Source organism: Astatotilapia calliptera, chromosome 4, assembly GCF_964374335.1.
Source record: "Astatotilapia calliptera chromosome 4, fAstCal68.1, whole genome shotgun sequence".
In the NCBI taxonomy this organism is placed as follows: Eukaryota; Metazoa; Chordata; class Actinopteri; order Cichliformes; family Cichlidae; genus Astatotilapia; species Astatotilapia calliptera.
This window is the reverse complement of record NC_137425.1, coordinates 23,544,128-23,557,700: the sequence shown is the minus strand read 5'-3', so window position 1 is coordinate 23,557,700 and position 13,573 is coordinate 23,544,128.

Here is a 13,573-nt window from a genome sequence, read left to right as displayed (position 1 = left end):
ATCATTCATACAGTGCAGCTGGCCTGGATGTACATCACACTCTAGTCCTATACATCTTAACCAATACAATACCAACTTTAATAGTTAGAAACACACAGGATTTTCATTTTCATTTAATAAAAAAACTAATAACTGTCACATCTGGTGAACTGATCACGAGGCTCTGAGGTCTTTGTTACTCCCCTCTCTGCTGGGTTTGCAAACGCAAAGTAATCTGACCCCTAACCAGTAATCTAATCACTAGTAATCTTTGCCTTTCTCTCCTGCAGTCTGAATAAATCCAATCTTCAGACAGAACATCTTCAAACAAATCAAATCTCTGTGTAATATCAGCTCCACTCTAATAAAATCACCACACTCGTTCTCATGTATTTTTTTCCGTTTTGGGGGCTTGTGTTGTTTTCATTTCTAACAGCCTTATTTTGCAAAACTTAATTTTAAAATGTGCGTGTAAGGGTCTGTGTGTGTGTGTGGTAAAGCAGTGACTTTAAACTGCAGATCAGCACGGAAACATCACCTTTTGAGTCATTGCAGTTCACACAGAACCCATTTGCATCTGTACTTTTGTACAGAAGCTGTGGCGATCCCAGTGGAGCTTCCATGGAAAGATTAACAGCATGCAAAAAATGTGTCAGCACACCAGCCTCAACTATTTTCAATGTACCGAAGAACTTCTGGGTCACGCATGCACAACATGCTCATTTTAAAAACAGCTCAAGGAAAGAAAAAGTGCAATAATCAAGCTTCCCATAAAAGTTCAACATCATTCAAGAGTTCAGTTTGTGAGGTTTTGAGATCTTGGTAGATTATTTCTGTTACTGTGGACACACTCAACGTAGCTGTTTCTAGTCTTTAGGTTGAGCTGAGCTAGCCAATCCTTTAAAGATCGTGTTTCAGGCACCCATCCATCTTAGAGGTAGTCTTATCTGTAGGACAACTTGTGTTGCTGAACTGGAAAGAATCGGCTGTTTTTTGGTGGGGGGTTGCCTGCCTGCAGCATCATCAGTGAGCTTTTTCTCCTAAGTGCAGAATCCTTCTCATTATGTGCTGACAAACGCAGCTCAAATTAACTGAGAGGATTCAGATGAATAATTGATTCGGGTTTGATGTGGGATTAGCAGACATGTCAACAATCACACATGTTCCCCTCCTCTCTCAGGCTGTTTGCTGCTCAGAGAATTTCATCCCCTTTACCAAAATCCCAATTACAGCTTTAGTTTGCGGCCATGCCTGTTTAGGAAAATCATCTTTAACTACTTTGTGATTTTTTTCGTCATGCTACATGTTTGTAGATGTTTTTACTGATGTTTTTACTTCTGTCTAAGTGTGTGGAAACGATGAAGTCACTGACAACAAATCGGTGTACCCAGCAAAAAAATTAATAAAAAGAAATCAGAAACATAATGATTGATGAATCACTCACACGACAACAACATTCAAGGAATAACCAAGGAATGAAAAGTGCAGTTCCTCTAATGGCCACTGGAGGCTGGCACCAAAAGTAAATCGAGCTCATAGACAGAATAAAACATGATGGATGGAGCTTCCAGGTGGGGAAAGTGAAGCCAATGCAGAAGATAGTTAAACCTGCAACCTACCTGAAGGCCACCAGATGGCGATAGCTGTGGCTGATAAAAGACTTCCAGTCCTATAGAAGTCTATAAGAAAATGGCTTTCTCACTTGACCTCTGTCAACACTTTCCTGATGTGTTTGTGGGCTCAGTCATTCATTTTGGATCATGCTGAAAAGAAAATGAAATCGATTTTGTACTTTTGGTCATTCTATGTTTCAGAAAGAATGTTATTATTATAGACCCTGTGCACGAGAAAATGCTAACTTCCTGGTTTGAGACCGGATGTGGGGTTGTACATTTCCAGTAGCTTTACTTTGCGGTCAATCGCTACTGTGAAGATATACTCCAAAATCATGTCCAAAACTCGAAAACGGAAAGTTGTGTCATAAAAAAATCTAATGATCAATTTTGACGTTTAAAGAGTTTAGATCGATCAGATGTTTACATCACTCAACACAAGCAGAACTGCATTACTGCAGAAGACACATCGTCCACATTCAGAAGCACATCTCTGTATAGTGACTGGTCTTATGATGTAAACAGGCAAATGTTCAGCATTCAAACTACAGGTGAAGAATAGTCAAACCAGATGTTTCCCCCGTTATGTCGATATCAGCTAGTCAAGTACACACCTACACAGCATGTCAACAAACCGTGAAAAAAACCCACACACAAAATGAATGATTGCTGGTAACATGTACGAACGCTATGTTGTGACTTACCTTAAAAATTACAGCGGTCCCTCGCTATAATGCGGTTCACCTTTCACCTCGCTGTTTCGCAGATTTTTTAGTGCAAGTTTGCATGCTTATTTTTTTTACGTCACATTGTGTCCTGCGTCCTGATCGCTGCAGACGATCTCCTCCGTGACGTCTCTCCTGTACAGTACAGAATCGCTGCATCGATCGCTAGCAGTGTGACTCTGAGGTGCAGTACTGTATGTCCACGATGTCCACGAAACGTTTTGCACCGTCAATAAATAAAATTGGCTACTTGATTTCACCTTGATTTCACCTTGATTTCACCTTTCGCTGGTTATTTTTAGAACACAACAAAACGAGGGACCGCTGTTTACAGATACTGAGAAATATAACATTTGAATCCTTTTTCTCTTTTGCTCTGAGGCGCAGGGAAAAAATATCGACAAGTCAATGAACATCATTTACAGATATATTGGGTAAATGCCCGAGACATCTATAGAAATGTAAATCACTGCTTGATTCATTCATTTGCTTAACTTGTTTTGGACCGTAAACAGGGCGCGAATAGGACACCGGAAACAAAGCTCCCCACAGGAGTTTCCGCACTGGAAGTAGCATATGCTAACGTGCACATAGTCAATTCCCATTGGCTAACGACTTATAGCTGACAAGTTGTTAGCCAATGAGCAACACTCACTCATCCTTATCACCTGTTTTTTTAAACTAAAATGACAAAGTTGAAAATGCACATTTTAAACAAGACTTCAGAAACCAATGGATGAACATTCATACAACATTCAGACGTCGTTACTTGTGCCGTGCTTATTTAGATGAAGCAACAATAATGACGCGAGGGCAGTAAATCTGAAGTATTTCACAGTAATTCATTTCACAGCAACATAAACGTGTAACACAATCAGACGTAGAGTGACTTTCATCCAAGCAACGAATTCATTCTGATGACTGTGGGTCAGCTTTGCATGACAGTCCTCTGGGAGCCTGAAACACACAGGTGAGACGTTTCACTTCTATAAGTCGGGGGCTAATATCAGGGTCTGTAAACTACAGTGAAAATGTGGCTTCACACAGACAGAGGAAGAAACACTTCCTTAAAAAAAACAAATACAAACAAAATAATAACAGCTCTAAATCAAGCCTTCAAAACACGACTTCATTGACCAATCAGCTACATCGCGACAGCTATGCCATCTTTTATATACAGCCTATGGGAATGGCATTTCATTACTATAGAGTGTGTGTGTGAACATTTTACACCTCTCTCACGCTATGCAGTGTTGCCTCCATTGATGCATCTTTAAATTATGTTTGAGAGAGAGGTAGTTACTCTCTCAAACACACACAGTCTCATTATGCATCTCTTACAGATGCTGTGGACCTGATGAGAGTGGTAATATTTGCGGTGTTATGTTATACCACACCTCAGTCAAGCACCCATCAGCACAAGCCTCTGTGGAGACTCAGTGGGGGAGGTAGGGAGGGAAAGAGAGAGGGACGCCATCTTTGTTCTCAAAGCAGCTTTGAGGATGGTTGCTATAGTGATCAGCCTCAAATCTGTCAGTTGATGAAGGGCAGGCACTCTGCTGTAGATGGCACACACACACACACACGCGCGCGCACTACATTCAGTACCTGCAGACGGCGCAGCACTGCATCAGAGGACGCTAAGCTGACCAATAAGCTTCCGCCTTTGACACACACCTCTGGACTGGAGCCAATGGCACCTCCTTTTCCACAGCTGCATTATGACATCAACCAATCAGGAAACATCTTTGGACAAAACAGCAAATCAAAGGGAAGCCTGGGAGACATTTTTATTAAAACAGAGTTGTTGTTTTTTTTTATATAAGACGCCTGAGTCTAATTAAAGTAATGGCAACATTTTTCCCTGCCGTTGTTTTTGTCTGCAGCTGTGGAGAAGTTGTTGCAGCGTTTTTAGTCGTGACTCACTAACCTGACTGAAACTGAACAAAGAAAATAATGTGAGGAGCAGGAAAGGGACAGATATGAACAGGGTGAGAAAGAAAGGGAGAACGATGGGGAGAGCAGGGGGACTCTCCCTCTCCTCTGACCTATATTTACAAACCCCAACTTGCGGAAACCATTGTTTGATGGTGAGTGTGTGCGAGCAGGCAAGCGCAAACCAAAGTGTATGGAGTGTCCTCGCTCTACAGATCTCATATTAGGTCAGCTAGGGTTGTATCAGGTCTGAGCAGACATGCACAACTGAGCGCAGAGCAGCTTTAGCTGGCCAGGGACGGCAGAGCAATAATGAGAAACCGGCTGGAACAGAATCTGCGTCACCTCTCAAGCATTAACCTATATTTTACAGTGAGCATTGACCAACTCAGTGAAGACATGAATGAACTGTCCCACTTTTCCTGCTGCAGTAAATCATATGATGCTGTGACAGAAGGTTGTAGCAAACGTGCCAGCATTTCAAACCCGAGCGTCAAATGATTTCTTAGCCTCCCATCACTGCTCGATCCCTAGTGTGCTCCAGTCTAGTGTGGGAGACATAACGAGCTAAATTTGTTCTACAACAGGGTCCTTCCATTGATTGTATTGATCACTTTCCTGGTCATTACAGTCTTGTGTCATGAAACCAACAAATGCCTGTTTTCCCTCTCTTTGTTTTCCTGCCCTCATGAGTCTTTCTCACTAAGAAGAGCTTGAAAATTGGTGAAGTTCTCCCTGAAAAATGCTAACGACAGGTTAAAGCCCCCAATAGGGCTCCTATAGTTAGCTCTAATGTCTGAGAGTCAAATTTCTTAAGCAATAACTGAATCTAAATAACTGATAGTGGAAATACTTTAACTTAAAACCTCAAACCAAATCTGTCTCATTATCAAAGCTGAATAAAGTCAGAAATGTAAGAGGGATTTTTTTTGTTCTTATGCTTTATGTTGGCTTTGATTTCAGCCATCGACAAATTAAATACTTGATATTCTTAAATTCTTGAGAAACAGTTCTCCAGATTTCATGCTTCAGGTTTGCTAAATGTCCAGTCAGTCATAATTAAAGCCTTTTAAATGTTTCTATAAGTACTGTTATATGAAGAAAACTGCATAAAAAAACTTTTTGAAAGATGGACTGAAGCAATCCTGAAAGTGGATGTCTGAGAGGGTCCTGTGTGTGCGTGCTGGTGTCTCTTGCAATCAGTAAGGAATGTGTGTGTGTGTGTGTGTGTGTTTTCTTGTGAGTGTGTGCACACAGCTGCTGCCCTACCAAGGGCCTCCTCTCCACCAACAAAGAACTGGAAGCTGAAGCCACTGGGCAGCCCCTCACCCTCTACTTGCCTTCACCTCCATTCTTCACACAGAGGTCAGGTCAAAGTTCAGCATGTGTGTGTGTGTGTGTGTGTGTGTGTGTGTGTGTGTGTGTGTCGATGTGTGTGTGCTCTGGGGGTGTCCTCCAGCTCCCTGTGCCCTCACATTGTCATGGCTACAGAAAAGCAGCTGAACTGAGATCAGCAGAACTACTTCACAGCCTCTCTCTTCGTTTAACACAGTGTGTGTGTGAGATTCTGTGAGTTCGACGGCGACGCCCGAAGCCGACAGAAAGACGCAGGCCGCTCAAGGAGAGACGGAGCAATGAGCCACAAGCAGGCCGGCGCAGGCGCATGCGTTTGTGTTGTTAGCGTCACATATTATCTGTTTTTCTGTGTGTTTTTATGCTGGCGTGACGGTCAACTGTGGGTGCAACTGTCACATCTTCTCATTTTCAGGCCCCTCCCCCCACACTCACACACACTGCTCTCCCCACAACTCAGGAGAAGCCAGAGAGCTCTGTCTTTTGTGTGTGCTTGAATTGATTGTGGCATGATTGGCGCCTTAAGGGAAACCTGATCGGGACCACTAAAAATACCTCTTCCTGCCTCACTGTGAGAGCCTGTGACATCACATCCTGTCCTTATGAATGAACACTGTAGCCCTGATAGATCTTTCTCCTGACTAATTTCCTTCCTTTTCTTCCAGCCTTAATTCTTTCATCTCCGATGCAGTAAACAGCTGCACACTTTAAATCTCTCTCCGTCTTAACAAACAGATACTGAGCTTTTCTTTTCCTTCAGACGGCATCATGTCATTACCCTTACAAAGCCTGCCCTGTTAAGGTTTAGTCAACTTATTTAGAGATAAACATTTACTGAAAGACCAACTGTAAACGCAGCATTAGCGTATTATCAGTTTGAGTAAGCAGGTACCTGATAACGAAGCTGGCCAGTTTCTGTCTCTGTCCTTAGCTAACTTGGAGCTGGTGACCACCAGATGATTGCTAGTTGTGTCTTTGAGCGGTTTGGTGTTGGACAGGAGAGCGGGGACAAAGCAGTAAAGCAGAGGTACGTAAAACCAAAACAATCAGCCGAAAGACATGAAAACACTGTGTACAGCATTGGTGGGAACGGCACAGGTTCATATGTGTATGAATGTAGTGGTAATATTACCCCTATTGAAACATGCATCCCATAAAGCCCCCAAGGCTTCCCAAGCTTACCTCAGAACATGACAGTAAAAATGAACTATTTCAAAGAACCAGGGCACATTGATGAGAAGTGGGCTATTGGACAAAGATAAACTCATGGGAAAAAGGCTTTTGCAGGACTAGACCTCTGTGGCATGAATATTATTTCTGGGAGAAAAAAATATTTCATCCTACTTTTCAAGAGCTTGAGCATCCCTGATGATATATCAATCAATAAATGTGCCTTGCACCAGAAATTGCTTTGTTGCCTCAGGGTAATATTGTGCTATAAGGGTACGAGAATATCACAGTTTTCTGTATATACTCATGTTGTAGTTGTAGTAGAAAACAAGCAGTTGGTTCACTATTTTAATTTCATTTTAACAAATAAAGTTAATTTTCATATAAACATTTAATCGAACAACTAAATTGTGTGTGCGTGCTCATGCATGCAAGGGTTTGTCTTGCCCTGACCTCCTAACTGTTTCTCCAACTTGATTCTGGGGTCCACTCTCAGGCCTGATTTAGACCGTACTCACTGAGGGAGTGAGCCTCACTCTCCGAACACATTAATTGACCTTTTCCTTTCCATAAAAAGTTCTTGTCAACATTTCCTGTACGTTGGTACAAATTTATGTTAGCACCTACTGACATATCCCACCACTCAGTGTTATCGTGTTAGCCAAATCCCTGCTCCCGCACACCTGATTCAAATGATCAGGTATATATTTAAGACCCCAAAATATTTCAGTAAATGAAATAAATCTAAATCTGTCTTTATACAACCAAATATACTTCTTCAGGTAATCATGTAAGTGCACATAGTTTTATACAAGCATCATATTGCTGCGTCCCACGTGGATGTGATCCCTGAAAGGATAGCTTAACCCACAGGTCAAAGGTCGATTCTTCTTCTATTCTCCATTTTACCAAACTGTGACGTGTCCTATGTCATTAAATAGATACAAATAAATAAATCCAAAATTTGAAGGGACAGTGCAATAACAAAAAGTCTGCTCTTATTTGATCCTTTTTTATTTTACCAAATCACCTTAAGGTCTGCTGCCTGCACAGCACTCAGGTCAGTCTATAGGAGCTCTGTTGCTCCACCAACTGGCGACAGCAGCATACTACACCAGTTAGATCATCCACCAATTTCATGGTTCCACGCCCACAGCTCTGCACAGACACACAGCAACACATGTGTATCCCCAGTGGACGGCTGGACACACACACACGTACACACAGACAGTCCATTTGTCTGAAGTGGCAGGTGTTGCCGGTTATTGCCACCACTTTCCTGCTGTACCCCCACCATCGGAGTCCCCTCCTTCTTCTCCATCCCTTTACCTCTCTTCTTTCTTTCTTTCTCTCTCTGTCTTCTTCTCTGTCTCTGACCTGCTCCCTTCGTCTCGCCTCAGCTTTTCATCTCTCTTTTTCTTCACGGGCAATGAGGAGTTTTAGATGCTAATGATATGCCCTCTCTCAACAAAGGGTTGGAGGCCCCCTCGGAGAGCCTCTTTGGACACACACACACACCAAACACCAGCTGTTCTCTGCTGGCCTCTTATTACACAGACCCCCTGAAAGATTTAGCTGTTCTCGCTTTTTTTTTCCGTTTCTTTTTTCTTTTTTGGGACACGCAGACAAATACACCAGCACGCATGAATAAAACACCACCCTAAATTTTCCATGCTCATAATATTTATGCAGTTCTATCAAATTTCGGGTAAAATGAAATCGAGCTGGCAGGTTCTACAGGAAACACGTTTTTTCTTCATCGCTTTCGGTCTCCTGGTGTGAATAATTGATGACTGGGAACTGATAATGGAAGAAAATGTGTGTGTGTTTGTGTGTGTGATGGACACACACCATCTGCTGACACACACATGCACTACACTTGCACACGGCCACTGTACACACAGGGGCAGGGATCGTTAACATCTGGCACAGATGGCCATCTTGAAAGCACACTGAGCTGCCACCCTCGTGAGCCAGACATCCGGGTACACTGGTTTCAGCCCAGCGTAGGGCCGCACACAGTAGGTACACATCATAATAGAGTAGAACACAATGTTTTATTCACCCATGATGCTACAAAGAAATCATTAACCTCCCTATCATAAAATGTTATCACTTTATTAATTACAGGAAGTTACATTTCCTACTAAAAGGCAACTGTAACATGGCCCCAATGAGATTCTCTGGAATACCGCTTTTAGAAACACTGTTGTTATGGAACATCTTGCAGCTTTCAGTTCCTGGTACAGCTCAAAAGGAACCAAACCTACATGCAAAGCTGAGAAAAACAAAACAACTTCAGCTTAATTTAAATATGAGTTACATAATGCACAACTCAGTGTTTCCTACTAGACCAGCCTAACTGTTTCATTGCTCAACCTAACACGTTTCCAGTTGGGATTAGTCACATATCACCTTATCCTTAAGAAAAGTACTCTCATCTGTTACACCAACAAGGTATTTATGGTGCAAAAAACGAATGAGTTGCCACGGGATTTATTTATAAATGCAGCAGCATTTATTCATGTACACACAGTCAAGCTAGTGAGCATCAGAATGAGGAAGAAAGGTGATTTCAGTGACTCTGAACAGGGCGTGGTTGTTGGTGCCACACTAGCTGTTCTGAGTATTTTCAGAAAATGATCATCTACTGAGATTCACCCACACGCCCAAGCTCACACGAAGGCAATGGTAACCCAAATAACCACTGGTTTCAACAAAAGTACGCAGAAGAGCATTTCTGAAGCATTTCTGAGTTGGGCTACAGCAGCAGAAGACCACACCAGGTGCCTCTCCTGTCAGCTAAGAAAAGGAAACTGAAGCTTGTGATTGTGTAATAATGTGGGGGATATTTTCACGGGACTCTTTGGATCACTTAGTAACAACCGAGGATTCTTTTAAATACTACTGACCCTTTATGACCACACTTTATCCATCTTTAGATGGCTGCTTCTAACACACAGGTGTCGAACTCCAGGCCTCGAGGGCCGGTGTCCTGCAGGTTTTAGACGTGTCCTTGATCCAACACAGCTGATTTAAAGGCTAAATTATGTCCTCAACATGTCATGAAGTTCTCCAGAAGCCTGTCAATGAACTTATCATTTGATTCAGGTGTGTTGACCCAGGATGTTATCTAAAACCTGCAGGACACCGGCCCTCGGGGCCTGGAGTTCGACACCCCTGTTCTAACAGGATAACATGCCACAAAGCTAAAATCATCTCAGTTGGCTGTACTCAAATGACCTCCACAGTCACCACATCTAAATCCAGTAGGGTACCTTTGGTATGTGGTGGAACAGAAGACTTACATCACAGATGTGCAGCAACTGTGTGATGCTGCTACATGCTAGGGAGGCAGACCTAACATTCATATCATACTTTAGTATATACTCTAAAGTCATTTTACAACATTTCACACATCATCGCTTGATTTTTGACAGACAGGAATCTTTTTTTGAATCTCTGATTATTAAAGAAGCAGAATAAAAAATATGCATATTATCCCACTCATACGGTGAATGATGCATTCAGGGGGATGACAGAGTGCAGGGAATTTCTATTCAAGTTTTGCTTTTAATAATTTATGCAATCAAGACCACAATTCCCCATCAAACTGCCCCTCCACGCCCATTTTCACTTCTGAAATGATACAGGACTTTCCATTAAATAACTCTGTAGGACATTCAGCGACCTCTAATGTACGTCAGCTACACCGGTTCAATATCAGGCACACGAGCAGATATTTATTAAAATCGGGTCAGAATAAGGAAGATGAATTAGAGCCAGACGTATAACATGTTCCATTTCCTCTCAGCTATAATGTGGTCGCTCTGAAAGCACACACTGGATCACACATCCAAGCAGATTGTTTCACATGAAGTTAATGGCAGTGTGACTAACACAGTTGTCTGTGCTGTAGGAAAGAAAATGGGGGAGGGGGCTGGGGGTCAAAACAGAAATGAGACTGCTGCTTACTGTGTCTCACACACACACTATCTCAGGGTGTCTCCTATCCCTTATGTAACAGCTTGGTAGTATGTTCCAGGTTATCAGCTTACAATCAGATGAGCCAAGAAAGGCGTAACTACCTCTCTCAATCCCTCTTCTCATCCTCTGTCTTTGCCCAGTTTCTCCACTTTCCCCTTCAAGCCTTTCATAACACAGAGGGGTGCGTTCAAGCGCAGGAGTGACAGGAAAGTTGATGACAGAAGTCACAAAGAATTTAGAGAGCTCAAAGCTAAAATAGGCAAAAAAAAAAAAAGGGACGCAGAGGTGAAGGAAAACGAATGGTCACATGTGTGCATGTCCGTGTGCATGTGTGACAGAGAGATAAAGATAAAGAGAGAGATTTACAGCCGGTCTGTTTCCTTAAAAGGCAATCCAGTCCAGGTGATTACCTGCATTCCTCAGCCAATGACAGTGCAGGGAGTCATCTACCTGTAAAAGCCCAATCTCCATTTTCTCCTGTCCACTGTGGCCATATCTTAACACAGGGCACACCCACACATACAAAGCTAAACACACATATTGGACATTTTCATATCAGCCTGTGTAGAACAATGACACCAGCGGACGCAGCTGCAAGTGAAGGCCTCACAAAGTGTTTTTACAGTTGCTTACACTGGATTCCTTCCCTGCACATCAGCACAGTCACAGCTAATGCTTGTGTGTGTGTGTGCGTTCAGGTTTATGCAGCAGTGCTAGGAAAACTGCTGCGCCCCTTGACCTACATTTTTGGGGTGTTTGGTAAAATGTAGTTCCCCACTGCTTAGGGAATCCCATGTGTTTGCCTGTAATGCACACACACACAGATGTTTTTACATACATGTAACAGTATACACACACACACACACACACACACACACAAGGCTCTTTTCCCTGTGTCTCCTTAGCTAGTTTCTCTGCTAACGTCTTCCCTCTTTGCCTGCGCTTCCAATAAAAGACACGCTGAAGCAGTAAAGTGTTTTCCACTGTAACCACTTGACAGGAAGTGAATATGTGCCCACATTGAAAAGGGAAACGGGAGTGCAACTGGGTCATAGGTTTGTGCAAATTTCTTGCTTAATACAACAATGCAGAGGGGGGAGAGAAGACTTGGAGGGAGGGAGAAAAGCAGAGAAGGAAAGAAGGGGTGTTTTATTTGGACAGACTGTCAAACAAAGAGAGAGATGGTGAAGTTATGTGGCATCCCAGAGAAAAGTACCTAAGTCTTGGAGATCCTGTTTGAGGTCCCGTTTCCCCTCTGGCATGTGCGTGTCTGGACGGAGGGTTGAGGTGGGATCTCAGCTGTGTGGTCAGGGCGGTAATAGCTCTGGGATGGGAAAGGAGCAGGGGGGAGAGGTTGTGATGGGAAAGAGGGATGCCCGAATTCAGATGAGGATCGATAATGTATCCAAGTTTTCTCATGGTGTAAAAGCCCGGGGTAGGCAGTGAGGTGGCGGCCTGAGCACAGAGCTGAGTCAGCACAGAGGGTCAGTGTCCGACAGAAGCCTGAATCAGAATCTGTTTATGGGTTTCCCGTAGCATAACTCCACACAGCACATTCCTCAGATGATAAGAATTACACTGAGTTCATGCATTTTATCCCTACTTCATCTCAAAGGAATTATTCTGAATGCATCACATGCAGACGATGTGCCATAAGCTGGTCAGTCCAGGGTACTTCATAACTATCTGATTTTCTGCACACCCCGGACTTCAGACTCGCTACCTCAATTTACATTCTGGGTTGTAATGAAGTGTTTACCTTTCATGTTAGCTACAGAACCTTACTGTACTTATGTGCGGCCTCACAGATACATTCTGGTTAAACTACAGGCTGTTTAAGTTAACCACACTAGACACACTAGCTGAAAAGAAAGCCTGGTGTTTTGTTTGCTGGCAATAAAAAAAATCTCTTGCAAAAACAAGCAAATGGCGTCAAGCAGGGCCGACCAGTTATGCAGTCCTGAAATGAAAATCCTCAACTCAGGAATATTTAAATGAAGCTAAAACAGAAACCTATCTAATGCTGTTGGTCCAGTTTAGAAAAAAAAACCAAAACACGCAAACGGGTATGCTGAGGACAGCTAAGGCAGGCATCGGGTTGTTGCCTCAAATTTCCTGTCCCCACGATGACTAACACGCACGCTTGCAGATACGCAGCGATGAAAGAAAAGGTGGTTTATACAGCCTGGTTTTTTGCCCAGATATGACTAACGCATTTGCCATAAGTGCTCGTGGTTGAACTTTGAGTGCGAAGTATTGGTGTCTACCTGTCAAAACGTTGACCTTATATGGTGCCTCATAGTGAAAAAAGAGGAAGTCCCTTTGTGTGTGTAGCAATAAAAAAAAGTGACAACCGTGTGGTTTCAGTCGAGGATCAGCAGCTGTAGGAGGCACTACAGAGCAGCATCAGCATGTAGCCCACACTGTCAGCTTTAGGAAGTGGTGTGAGTGCTGATTTTCATTTCTACATGACCACAGATGTGTGTTACAGGTCCACTCTTCATGTATGAAGGGCTCATCATCAGGATCTAATGGTTTTATTGCTGTTTCCCAGCTTTCGTAGACACATCAGTGTGCCGATCTGTGTAGCATCAATGGGTTTGAACCCACCCATCTTTGTACTTAACTGACAGGCGCACAGGCCGCACATGAAGTACACAATCAATCACACACAAACACACACACACGAACACATAGAAGTGCTTGTTCTCTTGACAGAGAAGGAAATTGGAACGTCCTCCTCTGCAGTTTCCAGTTACTGAAACACAACTGAACGAGAAGTGAAATTTCTCGAGCTGTGAATTCCCCTGT